The following is a 14,184-nucleotide window of genomic DNA, read 5'->3' as shown; positions in this document are numbered from 1 at the left end:
CTAACCCTAATCTCTCAACAGAAAGGTAACACAATCTCTGACTAGACCTCAAGCCTCCTGCTGAAAAGTAAGATGTACGCTACAAATCACCAAATCTACCCCCTGATGTGGACTTTGCACCTGTTTAAAAGTGAAACCTCTCCTATATAGTGCATAATTTCAGATATACTTGTATTGATTCTTTAAGATAGTCGGTAAAAACAATTATGGTTATTGTCTTCAAAGATACAAAATCCAACCATCTTCACTATGATGCTTATATAAACATACTTTCCTTGATCTGATACTATCACAGGTACAAATTCTATAATTTCTGCTTTTACTAAAAGCACAATCCACTGTGTCTTTATTAGCAAGCTTTGTGTGGTGCGACAACAATATTAATCATTTCTTGTAAATACTGTGACGGCCCTTTTCACCCCTGCTTCCAGTCTGCCTATCTATGTGGGAGCTCTTTTCTGCAGGTACTGCAGAGGAGGCATGGTCTGTCCACAGTCGCCAGCAGTGGCAACACCTAAGCCCAGTGTCCAGTGCTCTATAAAAGTCCTTAAAGCTCAGTTTCTTGGTGGGTTGTTTCTTCAATTTAAATAAAATGTCTCTTAATTGCCAGTTGTTTGCGCATCTCCCTTGTCATTACTGCTGTGTGTCAAATGTGTGTATATTCCTCAGAATAAAATCTGACTATAAAGACTGTATCAGCCTGTGGGGCGAGGCACATCTTTCCAAAAAGTAAGACGCGAAACAACTTTTCACGTTTCACCTGTGTGACATTTCCTTTACAATATACATTTAACTCATTTTTGTTTAGGATGGCTGCACATGAAGATTGAATTGGCGTGTTGCCTTTAGGCAATCATTTTGACAAAAGTAAAAATACTCTATATTGGCAAAAATATTCACTCACCCATACAAATTATTGAATTCAGGTGTTCCAATCACTTTAATGGCCACAGGTGTATAAAATCCAGCACCTAGGCATGCAGACTGGTTCTACAAACATCTGTGAAAGAACGGGTTGCTCTGAGTTCCCGGTGGCACTGTGATAGGATGCCACCTGTGCAATAAGTCCAATTGTGAAATTTCCTTGCTACTAAATATTCCACAGTGAGCTGTAAATGGTATTATAACAAAGTGTAAGTTACTGGAAACAACAGCCACGAAGTTTTAGGCCATGTAAAATCATAGATCGGGGTCAGCGGATGCTGAAGTGCATAGTGTGCAAAGGTCATCGACTTTCTGCAGAGTCAATTGTTACAGACCTCCAAACTTAATGTGGCCTTCAGTTCAATAAGAGCTCAATAAGAGTGTGTAGAGAACTTTGTGGAATAGGTTTTCATGAGTGAGCAACACCAAGCACAATGCTATGGTGTAAAGTACGCCCCCACTGGACTCTAGAGCAATGGAGACATGTTCTCTGGAGTGACGACTCACACTTCTCCATCTGGCAATCTGATGGATGAGTCTGTGTTTGGTGGTTGCCACGAGAACCGCACTTATCTAACTACTGTGCCAAGTGTAAAGATTGGTGAAAGGGGAGACCAAGGTATGGGGTTGTTTTTCAGGATTTGGGCTCAGCCCCTTATTTCCAGTGAAAGGAACTCTCAATGCTTCAGCATACCAAGACATTTTCAGCAGTTTCATATTTCCAACTTCGTGGGAACAGTTTTGGGATGGCTCCTTCCTTGTCCAACATGACTGTGCACCAGTTTCATGAAGTAAGGTCTATAAAAACATGGATGAGCAAGTTTGGTGTGGAAGAACTTGACTGGCCTGCACAGAGTCCTGACCCCAAACCCACAGAACACACTTGGGATGAATTAGTGCAGAGACTGCAAGCCTGGTGTTCTTGTCCGACATCAGAGTCTGACTTCACAAATGCATTTCAGGAAGAATGGTCAAAAATTCCCATAAACACACTTCTAAGCCTTCCCAGAAGAGTTGAAGCTGTTGTAGCTGCAAAGGGTGGCCTACATTTCTTAAATCTAAGACACTTTTCAAGTGGTTGTGTTCTCTTTGGTGCTATAACAGGACAACACATGGACATGACTTATCAACCAACCAACCAACCAACCAAACAACCAACCAAACAACCAAATGAACAATTCACTTAAAGCTGTGCTAGAATCAGAAAAAAATGCTTTCTTGGACCACAGCAGATCTTTATTTAGCATCGAGTTAAATGATACTCGACAAAGATGTCTGGTACTTCTGTATTTATCATCTGTAAAACGTCATTGTGTAATTTTGAACCATAAATATCTTTCATGTCCACACCTGTCAAATGAACTGTCAAACTCTTTTATGAGTTCAGACATTTTCACTTTATTGGGATCATGTTTAATGGGCAGAAAAGCCTTTAAGGTCCTGTTCATGCTATCCATAAACAGAACACAGAATTATACCCAGTGGGTCTGTTTCAGATTAGAGTGAAACCATGTAACTGCAGAAATATGTAGATTTGTCAAAAGTATATTGTCCAAGGATTTTATCACTCAACACACAATTTTTAACCTTTGCAGCTAACTCCAATGGGGTTTCTTCCATCTTTCCTTTAGCCAGATCAGGATATCAGCATTTCTCAGGTGTAATGAAAGATCAGAAAGTCTTTGATTTAACACCAAACAAACAAAAGATTTGCAGTGAGTTTTTAAAATAATTTCAGCAATTCAGTTTATATTTCCACATAACTCTCCTCCAGGTCTTTGTCTGACAGTGGTTTTACAATCTTTTTCTGTCTTCAGTGTGGAGGGTACAACGTGTCCGTCTTTGCTACACTGCTCCTCGGGGACCTTCCACTGTAAGCCTTGCTCGTGAAGTATGAAAGCTGGCCCTTGCTGCAGCTTCTTTTACTCCCATGACACACCCCCATCTTTGATGGCTGTTTGTACCAGAAATCTCTTCCTACCCCCACCACCACCAGCCCCTATCTACAGCAATGTGCAGTCAGTCAACAGTGGAAAGACCGTTTTGATTTTCAGGGGATAAATAGGTTAAGCAAATTTACAAGCTGACCCTGCTCTCAAAAGCATGTTTTTAAAATGTTATTTTACTGGTATATGTTGCACATGTTTATGTTCCTATTTTTCCTGTCAGTTTTATACTGCAAATACATATCAGCGCCACTGTTGTTGTCTAGTATTTTCACATGTAAATACAGTAAAATTAGCCCTTAAGATATTTTGTGGTGTTTTGCCTTTATTGCACCACTTACTGTCAAGCCACGGGTAATTTGACAGAGAGAAATGATACCATAAATGTCATCACTATATTCCACCATTTTTTAAAATTACCTTCATTGCCCAAAGGATGCTTTTGCAATTACAGGTCACGGATCGACATATTTGTCACTGTTTTGCCTTGAAGACGGCTCCATTAATAGAGGTTAAAGTGGCAACTTTATGTTGCTCAGGTCCTGCAGTGCACAGCATTACCTGACACTACTTAAGAAACATTGATATATGACATTTTCCAATCAATTTGTTTTCTTCAAAACAAAAAGATGAAAAAAAAAAGGCATGGAAATGCTCACATGAAACTGACAAACAGAAGATTGTACAACAAGACAGTCTCCATGGATGGTGGTGCACTGAAATAAAGCCCTGCAATTTCTGTCATCCCGTGTCTAAAGGGAAATTGAATGAAATGCTCTGCAGAGGAGGAGGTGGGTAACACATACAAGCCTCGGTGTGAGAGTGCTGTCTCTGTGGACCAGGTTTCACTTTACCCTCTCTGGGGTCAGATTTCACATGCTCTTCACCGGCTGCTCGACACTGCAGTGAAGGTCGGTCCTCTAATGGTGCATGCAGAGACAAACCCGGGTGACATGTTGAAAGAAATCTGGCCTGGTGTAAAATTTTGCATTTGGTCTTATTTAAAAACAGCATATTTATTCCGTTAATTAAGGGTTGTATTAAAGCTAAACTTTTATTTCCAGATCTTTCTGTTTGACGAAGATAACTGAACATGGACGCAAATCTTTGTGATACTGTGCTGTAGAATACAATGACTTCATCCTGAGGCAGATTAAATATCATTTTTAATATCATCCTCAAATGTGTCTCAGTTAAACAACATTCACTAGCCACTTTATTAGGTACACCTGTTCAACTGCTTTTTAGCACAAATATCAATTTTTTGTGGCAACAGCTCAATGCATTCCTGCAGACAATCTGATCTTCAGTAGGTGTGGGGAACAAAGGTAACTTAAGTGAATTTGAATATGGCATGGTTGGTGATACCTGGCTGGTACACAACCACCTCTAGGGTTCACAGACTATTGGTCCAAAAAAGAGAAAACATCGAGTGAGCGGCTGTTCTCTCAGCCAAAATGCCTCATTGATGCCAGGGGTCAGGGGAGAATGGCCCGACTGCTCCGAGCTGATAGCAAAGTGACAATGAACTAAAAAAAAACCCAAAGCACCTATTACAACTGTTTCTGAATACACCACATGTTGAATCTTGAAAGTAATAGGTTACTGCAGCAGAAGACCACATAACAGATTCTTAACTGTGAAACTTTCTAAGCCATAATTTTTTCAGCTCCGGAAATTTGTATAAGTTAGTGTATATTCATGTAGCCTTTCAATCATTGGTATTCAGCTCCTGCATCAGCGGTCATCTGGTAGAGGTATTTGTTGACTGTTTCTATTGGCTGGCAAATGGTGACTTAATCAAGCAATACTGCTGGAAACAAAATGATTTTCAACTAATCTCGTGGCCATCATGAGCAAAGGTAACGGCTTGGATGCCTGCAAATGAGCCACCGCCTTGAAAGCGAACAGGCTAATGACACGATTATTGGCTCATCAAGGTGATATGAGTGTGTACGTATGGGGCTGTGTACATGTGTTTATGTGTATGCTTGAAAGTCGGTATGAGTGCTTGCTGGAGGTTGGTGATGATGGTGGGCGTTGCTGGGCACATCTCAGCATGATAATAAAAGCCACCGCTGTTGTCACCAAACTCAGCCTCGACGCCCTGCTTTTAAGTGCCGCCTCTATTCTCAGAGAGCAGCAGACACATTACAGAGAGGGGAGAGAGAAAAAGAGGAAGAAAGGCTCGGGGAAAGAGAGACGGGGAGAGAGAAGCGAAGGGAGTATCGAGGCCTGTGGCTGAAGGATTGATTTTAAATGTTCTGCAAAGGCAGTGTTTACTATCCTCTCCGGCTAGCCCCCTGACAGCGTCAGTATCAAAACAAGATTTGTACCCCCCTTCTTCCCCCATCCAGCAAAAGGAGAGAGGAGGAAGCAGGAAATACTTTAAATGATGATTCTTCTCACTGGCCAAATGCTCACATTGCCCTCAAAAGTAGTACGGCTTGTGTGCACCATTTGACAAAGTCATTTTTACTTACATTGTAAATGCAAATGTCAATAAACAACATCAATACTCATCCAGTACTCAGACTGTAGTACAGCCTACGGGTTTGTCATTCAGTAAGGCTCAAACATCCAGCAATGCTAATGAATATGCTTCAGTTCTGCATGTCTTTCAATAAATTCTCAAATTATTGTTGTATGTTTAAAATCTTCAAAAAGTGAAACCTCTAAAAACATAACACTGGCATGTCTCGATGACAGCAGCACTTTTGTTTGTGCAAAACCTGACGACTCATGTTATTCAGGTACAATTTAACTCTGTTCAAAGGAGCAGGAGTGCTTAGCCTTCTTAGCATTCACCTGCTCCATAAATGTTCAGGGGTCAGATGACTGTAGAAGCAGTCCTTGGTCTTCTTTGGTTAAACAGTCCTTTAAGGCGTTGAGGCGTCGTCACCCTGCTGCAGCAGGAATTCTTTTCCTAAAAGATGCAAATCAGTGTCTGTAAAGAGCAAGGTCATAGTCAGGATGGAGTTGATTCAGTGCAGATGTCCAACTCCAGACGAGTCAAAAGAACTAGAAACATGAATGCTTCTCAGCTCATTCACTGTGGGTTTCAACACTTTCTCGTAATTTATTTTAAAGTGGTCTTGAGCAATAGTTCTCCAAATTTTCTGGAGGTCTTTCAAAGGTTTTCTTTGGACATTGGCTGCTTTTCCCCTCATTTTCAGACCAGACTAGACTATTTGTAAACTTTGAATCATTCGAGCACAAAAACAGTCACCGAACTCAATGAATGAAACAATGTTGTGTCGACACATAACAGACAACATATCAGGAAATTAATTTCTCTTGCTGAATTTCTTAAAGAAATGCCAAGAATACCACAAATTGACAGACATAAAACAGTATTTCTGCACCAACATGATGATTCCCAAAGAACTATTAGCCAAAAACCTGGTGTATCTTCAGATGGTGTGCAATGTGTCCTTAAGAAATTGGGAAAACTGCACAAGTGTGGAACAAAAGAAGAAGTAGCAAGCCTAAAAACGGTCTACAGCAGACGATCAATACCTTAAAGTCATGTCCTTAAGGAACAGGAAATAAGCAAAAGACCTGAAACAGGACCTGATAGATGCATCTGGACCTTGAGCTGGTTCAGCAACTGTTCACTGAAGCCTCATCAGAAATGGTCTCAGTGGAAGGGTGGCTGTCAAGAAGCCATTCTTAAAGAAAAGAAACAGAGAGAAAAGGCTGAGGTTTGGCAAATTATACAATAATTGGTTTGAAAATCAGTGTTAATGGATCTTATGGAGTGAAAGCTGAAAACATGCATCGTCCATTGGGTTTTCATCCAACATCCAATACCATCTGCACTAACAGTGCAGTAAAGATAGAAAAAGACACAATGAAACACTATCAGTCATGGATTGGCCTCCCTAGAACCCGGACATCATTTTACTGAAGCAGTGTGAGATCGTCTTGGCAGAGAACAGAAGGAAAGGCACCCAACATCCAAAGAAGAGCTTTGACTGTCTGGAGAACTATTTCTGAAGACTACTTAAAGAAATGACAAGAAAGCTTAACTAAGAGCTTTCAGGCTGTACTGAAGAATAAAATTGGTCATACCATTGACTGTCAAGCTTGTTACAATTGTACTGTCGTTGCTTTATTTACTGTATTCCCATGTATGTTTGCACATCTTTCAATAATTCTCTGTACCTATTACCTACTTTCCCCAATTTCCCAGCAAAATATAAAAAATAGGTGGCTCGAGACTTCTGCACAGTGCTGCAGCTTAACAGATCTTGAAAGGGGATTTACTAAAGCGAGCCCCAAAAAGGAAATCGAAGCACCTCAGTGTCAGCTAAACCTCTAAGTGATAGATCTCAAATCTGATCTTTTGTACAAAGGAGCTAACATGGTCAGTGGAACAAATTTGCCTAAACAGCCACTTTCTTGGTGTGTTTTTTTTTCCTAGACTGTGTGAAAAAATTTGGCAGGCACAAATGTCATATTTTCAGCATCTCGGAGGCCGCTTTCAAATAAAAGACAGAATGGCCTATTGTAGCGAATGTTGTGAACACTGGCAGGCAGTGTTGGTCAAGTTACTTGAAAAAAGTAATCAGTTACTAATTACTGATTACTTCCCCCAAAAAGTAATCCCGTTACTTTACTGATTACTTATTTTCAAAAGTAATCGATTACTTAGTTACTTAGTTACTTAGTTACTTTTTAAAAACACGATTTACAACCTGAATAGGTGATAAAGCGATAGATCTTTCAGCCCAATTCTACTTTTTCTGCATAATTCATCATACAAAATGTAATCAAATGGAAAAGTCTCTTTTAAAACTTGTTTTATTAGTTTTAATCTTTTAACTTTATGCATCAAGCAAAAATTAAATTATATGCAACATTCTCTGACTGGAAGAAATTTGTTTAACATTTAAACCTATTTTCTGCACATTCCAGCACATAAAATAAAAATTTTTTTGTGTTTACACTCACTCTTTCAAATAGATGCAAGTAAAACACAGCAGAAAATAAATAAAATCAAAGACTAGCGGTCCTGTTGCTCTATTTTCACCTGTAAAGCAGGACTGGGGTAGGCGGAGGAGGTTTACCCTGGTGCAGGTGTGCCGCAGCGGTCAGTGGAAGAATCCATGAGTTTCTCTGTGAATTTCACATTACGTCGTAGTACACTCGGTGCTTGCTTGGAAGTTTAGGGTTTTTTCGCTGTAAAAGAAGTTTTCTTCCCACGCACAACGGACACTAATGTTTTTGTCACTTTTATGGAATCAAACTCAAAATAAGGTCAGTACTTCCACGCTTTAAACGCTGCATGCTACACTCTGTCCCGCACTCGATATATTATGATCTGCAGACAGCTGTTGTCACGAACGTCGCACTCGCCACGTCACTGTCATGAGACGTTCTCGCAAAAAAATCACGGTTTTAGTAACGCAGTAACGCAGCGTTCCTACGTGAAAGTAACGGTAATCTAATTACCGTTTTTGCAATAGTAATCCCTTACATTACTCGTTACTTGAAAAAAGTAATCAGATTACAGTAACGCGTTACAAGTAACGCGTTACTGCCCATCTCTGCTGGCAGGAAATCAAGCAAAAATGGTTAACTGGATTTGAAGGAGAAAATTCCCTTTCATGCCACGCGGCCACACTCATAATTATCTGATTGTTGCCGACCATTAGGAATTTGATTTATTGTTCTTTGGCAGTCAGGATGGAGGTTTCTCACCCCCGCCTTGGACGTGTGTAAAATGCACAAGTCTGGAGGGGCTGAGGAGAATATGGGGAAGCGAGAGCCATATGTCTGTGCTGTCAGAGAGCCACTTGTTAGAGGAAGTTTAGCCTCCCTGTGCCTCCAGCCACAGCCTTAATTATTAACAACATGTCTCCCCTCTGAAGAGCTGTGTGAGGGCGGCTCACTGAAAAAGGTGCTTTGGAGTGTGGGCTGCAGGATGCCAACTCTCCTCTGGGTACTGAGATATTCAGTTAAAGCAGTGAAGGTTTTTGGGAAAGTTGCTGGTTTGTAGATACTTATCTCCCTCTTTCCTCTCGTGTGAGACTCGGTAATTGAAACTTACTTGTAAACACATAAGCAAAACCAGAGTGAGTCATTTTCTTTTACATTTAAATCAAGGCAATCATCATCAGATCTCTCTGTGCCCATGAAAGATGTGAAAACGATAACCTTTGGGGGTTTGCATCCAGGATTTTTCTTCCTGTAAAGTCATTAGAAAAACTCAGACTTTAGTTCTCGGAGTTATAAGTGACAGGAAGTCGTGATCTGCTAAAAGTTCCCCTGATATTCAGCTCTGAACTGTATGTGATTTTAAAAAAATTAAATGTTGTGTGAATGATTTAATTGGGGCTGTCAGCAGGGATTAATCTCGTCTTTCTAATACAGACGACAACAAATGTTTAGCCCTCGCCATCAGCTGTAGATTCTGCCTCAAAACATAATTATTTTTTAGGCAAAAGTAAAAGGCAAAATCAGAGGGGAGCTTTAAGGACCCCTCTGGATCTTCACTGTAAAAAAAAAACAATTTTAAAAGGTAAATTAGGCTGAATGAGTAAAACCTTTCATCCTGGAGTTCCCTGTACTGGGACCAGGTCGTATCTGCCACTTTTTTAAAAGACGTTTTAAAAATGTGCTTTTACAACTAAATGTCTAAAGTGGATGTCCCATTATCTAAGCATCAATAGCGTCAGTGTTGACTAATAAATTATCACATTGCTGTCTTATTCTCCAATTTACAGTCTCACTAAATCCTGATGATACAAATAAGGAGACTTGCTGTTTTTCAAAATGTACTGCAGTCTCTTTTCCCTCTTTTCCATAGGCTGATTGGTTTCACCTCACAGTTTGTCAGCTATTCGTTCCAAAATATGGGAACGCTTTTTAGTTGGAAATGTAAAAAATAGCCTACAGACCTTCAGTGGTTACTCGATATTTCATCAAGTATGTCCCACAGAAACATGGCTGCAGAGAGCATCTGTTTGTTTGTTTAGCATCCACACCGTCTATCAGCAACCTTTTGTAGAGTCAAAAGGATTATAAAGCTTCAGAGAAGCCCTACCTTCTGAATGATATGAGTGTGTCGTGTCACACAATTTCTCAGTCCAAATGTCCAAATTGGCCCCAAAATTGCGATGGATTGGAATAATTTGTGCACTAACCAGCGAGTGATGTCACTGTGACCACATCTGTCTTTTCTATGGACTCTGTAGTAAATGCTTGCAGTCATGGTAAAAGAAAGCAATCAATTTTAAGGTTTTATAAATAAAGAGTTGATAAAAAATGATCTAGATCTTACCAGGTCTTAAAATTAGGTAAATACAATCGTAGAATAAAAACAAGCCGTGACATATTGTACATACTAAGGTCCTACCACAGCATTTCAGTCAAGTTGAAGTCTGGACTTTGACTTAGTCTTTTCCAGCTTTGGCTCATTGTCCTGTCGGACAGATGGCCTCAGTAAACGACTGCAAGATGCATAAGTGTTATGGCTGCAAAACAAACCCAAAGCATCACTCCTCCACCACGGTGCTTGACATTTGTGATGAGGTGTTTGTTTTTGTCAAACAGGGTGCTGTGCATTATGGCCAAACATCTCCACTTTGGTCTCACCTGCTCTAAGGTTATTGTTCCAGAAGTCTTGTGTTTTGATTTTTTCTTGGTAGCCCTTCCAAACAAGCCATACGTGTTAAGACTAAATCCATCACTAACTTTAACATTTGACGTCCTAACTGTGGCCTGAAGAGTCTAATCTCAGTCCACGAGGGCCGGTGTCCCTGCAGGTTTTAGATCTCACCTTGGGTCAACACACCTGAATCACATGATTAGTTCATTAACAGGCTTCTGGAGAACTTCAGGACATGTTGAGGAGCTAATTTAGCCATTTAAATCAGCTGTGTTGGTTCGAGGACACATCTAAAATCTGCAGGGACACCGGCCCTCGTGGACTGAGATTGCCCACCCCTGGTTTAAGATGTACCACTTTGGGTTTTTTTTCCTAGTCTCTCTAACGATTGCAAGGTATGATGTTGAGATAAATGTCCTGGGTTGTCCATTTTGGGGAAGATTGGCAACTGTTGCGAATGTTTGCCATTTGTGAATAATCGTTTGAAGGACGGACTCCAAATTTCAGCTGCTCTTTTCTTTAAGATCATTGCTGATTTCTTTCCTCCTTGGCATTGCGTTAACAGTCACCCGAGTGCCCCAGAAATGCAAAGAGCTAAAAGTTCTGCTTTTAAATGTAACACATGGTATGTCCTTATATGTAAAACATTCGAATTTAACAAGTGTACTTTCTTTAAATGGCCAAGCCCCAGATTATTTATCCAAGCTTCTCACAAAATACACTACTGCTCGCCATCTCCGCTCACAGACTCAGAGTTTGTTGGTTGCTCCCAGAACACGTCTGAAGACGAAAGGGGACAGAGCCTTTCAGTTTGTGGCACCAAGGCTGTGGAACAGTCTACCTCTACAACTACGTTTGGTTGACTCTGTGGAATCCTTTAAAAAACAGTTAAAAACTTTACTGTTTAAACAAGCTTTCTGTTGACCAATGCTTTTTTACATTTTTAATTTACATTTAAACTCTATATTGTGTATATTGTGCATTTTGTTATTTATCGTACTGTTTATTTTAATCTCTGTGTGCAGCGCTTTGTGACTACCTGTCTATGAAAAGCGCTTAATAAATAAACTTTACCTTACCTTACCTTACCTTTTCACCATGCCCATATGTAGCTCAGCTAGTGAGATGCTTCTCGTAGCCAGAAGTATTCACAATATAGATGATTCACAATCAACGAGTTGAGCTCAGCTTCACAACCCCTGTTTTCAGTCCTATTGAAGAGCAGAGTGATGCCGGTGCTTCAGCTTAGAATTAGTTTGGCTAAAGCTGTCATGAGGGTAGCAGAGGTAGAGTCAGTACACTCAAAGGCAGATGTGCAGTAGGGCACGTGGTAGCAAATTACAATTTAATTGAACGAAGTAGCTCTTAAAAGTACAGTTTCCCCAAAAGCATCCACATCAAACCCAGAGATGGTGGGTTATATAAAAATCGAAGAATAATAGAAATAATATTCTAGACCTCAAGATAATTTTTTACATAACACCTTAGATTTATCAATACACTGCAGATGGTGTGATGCTATGATAGTAACAGATCTCCAAACGTCTTGAGATGCCATATAATCAATACATGCCTATTTTCATTGGAGTTGCATTGTAATTATCCAACAATCAGTCAACTGTAATTATCAATTACAAAGTCGAGATGGCTTTATTAAGTTTTTATTGACATTGAGTTTTAAAGCCAGAATTAGGTCAAGATGTTAGGTTCTTGTTAGCTGCAATAACAACCTCAGAAATCCACATATGTGCATCATCCAACTGACATCTGCAAGTGGGCTGAAAGAATAATGGATGCAAAGGAAAGCAGTCCACAACATCTTTTGATGGTGCAGATATTTTATCTATGAATAAACAGGAAACAAAATATGATGTGTTGTTCATAGGTCAGTAGTTGAGACACGAGGCAAAGATATGGATTTAGTGATATAGTTAAGAAAATATAAACACATTACCGCCCACAAAAATCACTGCAGCCAAGTCAGATTTCCCCTCTGATTTTCCCCTTCTGTCCCCAGAGTCAGTTGCACATTAACACAGTGTAACTCTTTGACCTTTTCATAACTCTCTTGTTATTGGTCTTTGTGCCCAGAACAGCCTGAGGGATATGACGGTTAAAAAACACAGAGCATCCTCCTGGTCTGCATCAGAGCTCACCATCCCCCATTGTTAGGACAGCCGTTTAAAAAATACACATGCAAAAGTCTTAAATCTCGTCTCCCAGTTTTCAGTCATATGCTGTTTCTAATGGAGCATGACTTCTCTGTAGACGATCGCGTTGATGGTTCTGCATTTTTAAATCAATATCCTAAAATAACTTTGTGAAAGTATGGATTGGTTTATTACCTTCAAAGCAGCCGTTTGTTAAATTTAAATGGTAAAAATCATTAGTTCAACAGCCCACAGCTTAGCAGCTGTTAAAATTTGTTCCCTTTCATTATTTGAATTGAAAATTATTAATCAAAAAATATTTAATGGAATTATATGTAATAAAAAAATGGCTTACACAACTGTTACATTAGGAGTTGTAAAATAGAAATCATTTAAAAAAATGTATCAAATAAAGATCTGCACTGACATTTGTGGAGCAATTTTTTTCTTAAAAATGAAAAACATGCATGGATGATACGTGAGGGGCTTGTTTTTAGTCCAATAAGTACTGACAAAAAATTCTAACTGCAGTTGAACTGTAAGCACTGTAATAGTGGGAGGAGTTGCAAAAGAGTGGTTGTAATGCTATTTATCTTTTGTGAAACAGCATCGGAATCACAAAGTTGGGGAGAAAGAGACAAAATGATGTGATTTCAAGTACCAAAGTGCAAATATTTAACATCAAGTTGCTGCAAAGAGGTGAAAATCTCCACAAGAAAACAAGCCCCTTTGTTTACAGGGAGCCAGATTTTGTACCCAGTGTCAGACAGAATTGCACAATGAAAACAAAGACTGTACTTAGCAAATCTAAATTCTTGGTGTCTTTATTCTACAAACAAGAGATTATGCAATCAGTGTTTATTTCACAAAGATAAGTTTACGCAAAGACAAAAAGCTTTTCTCCTCTCTGCTCTCATTTTTCTGCAATTAACAGCTGCATGTGACTATACAGGTGGCACGGACACGATGGGGAAAATGGCAGGTAGTGGGTCTTCCCAAAAGTTTTCCAAAAAGGCATACGTTTATCCCTTTTTCAGTTACGTGGTGCTGCTGCCTGATCTAGAACCAGTTCCGTGCATTATTTTCTTCTCTTGAAACTCACCCCAACTTCTGCAAGTAACACTACGTAACAGTTTTTTCCCAAACTGTTTCCACATGTGGGGTGAGTCTCAAAAGACACCAAAGCAGAACTGGCAACGTGTCAGTGAAAATTAGGTTATTGAAACTCCCACGTGAACCATCATCAGCACTGAGAAATATTTGGGAAATGAAGAAACATTGTCCTGTTTTCATTTCCTTAGTGCTCAAATACTTCTTGGTTGGTTTCAGCGGGGCAGTGGCAGCACTCACGCACCTGTGAGGCACACCTTTATTTATTAAAACAATATACACTAATAATTTATGTAAAAATATAATATGCTATGTTGAGACACCAAATGAATCCAATTTAACACATTTATTGAAGCTGCCATGGCCGAAAAATGAGCTAAAACAAGACTTTATTAAACCGTTTGTCCAAATCTAATTTAATCTCTCGTTTCTTATTTGT

General features: G+C 39.6%; 1 long non-coding RNA gene across 1 annotated transcript; it reads right to left on the bottom strand.

Moving 5' to 3' along the window:
- Positions 1–4,189: 4,189 nt before the first annotated feature.
- LOC120440739 lies at positions 4,190–6,543 on the bottom strand. The gene is made up of 2 exons (XR_005613486.1): positions 6,444–6,543; positions 4,190–5,817 (listed from the first exon to the last, which is right to left on the bottom strand). It is a non-coding gene; the product is annotated as an uncharacterized LOC120440739 (long non-coding RNA).
- Between the last annotated feature and the right edge of the window lie 7,641 nt (positions 6,544–14,184).

The sequence above is a fragment of the Oreochromis aureus genome, linkage group 6 (assembly GCF_013358895.1).
Source record: "Oreochromis aureus strain Israel breed Guangdong linkage group 6, ZZ_aureus, whole genome shotgun sequence".
NCBI lineage: Eukaryota > Metazoa > Chordata > Actinopteri > Cichliformes > Cichlidae > Oreochromis > Oreochromis aureus.
This window is presented reverse-complemented; position numbering and strand designations above follow the sequence as displayed.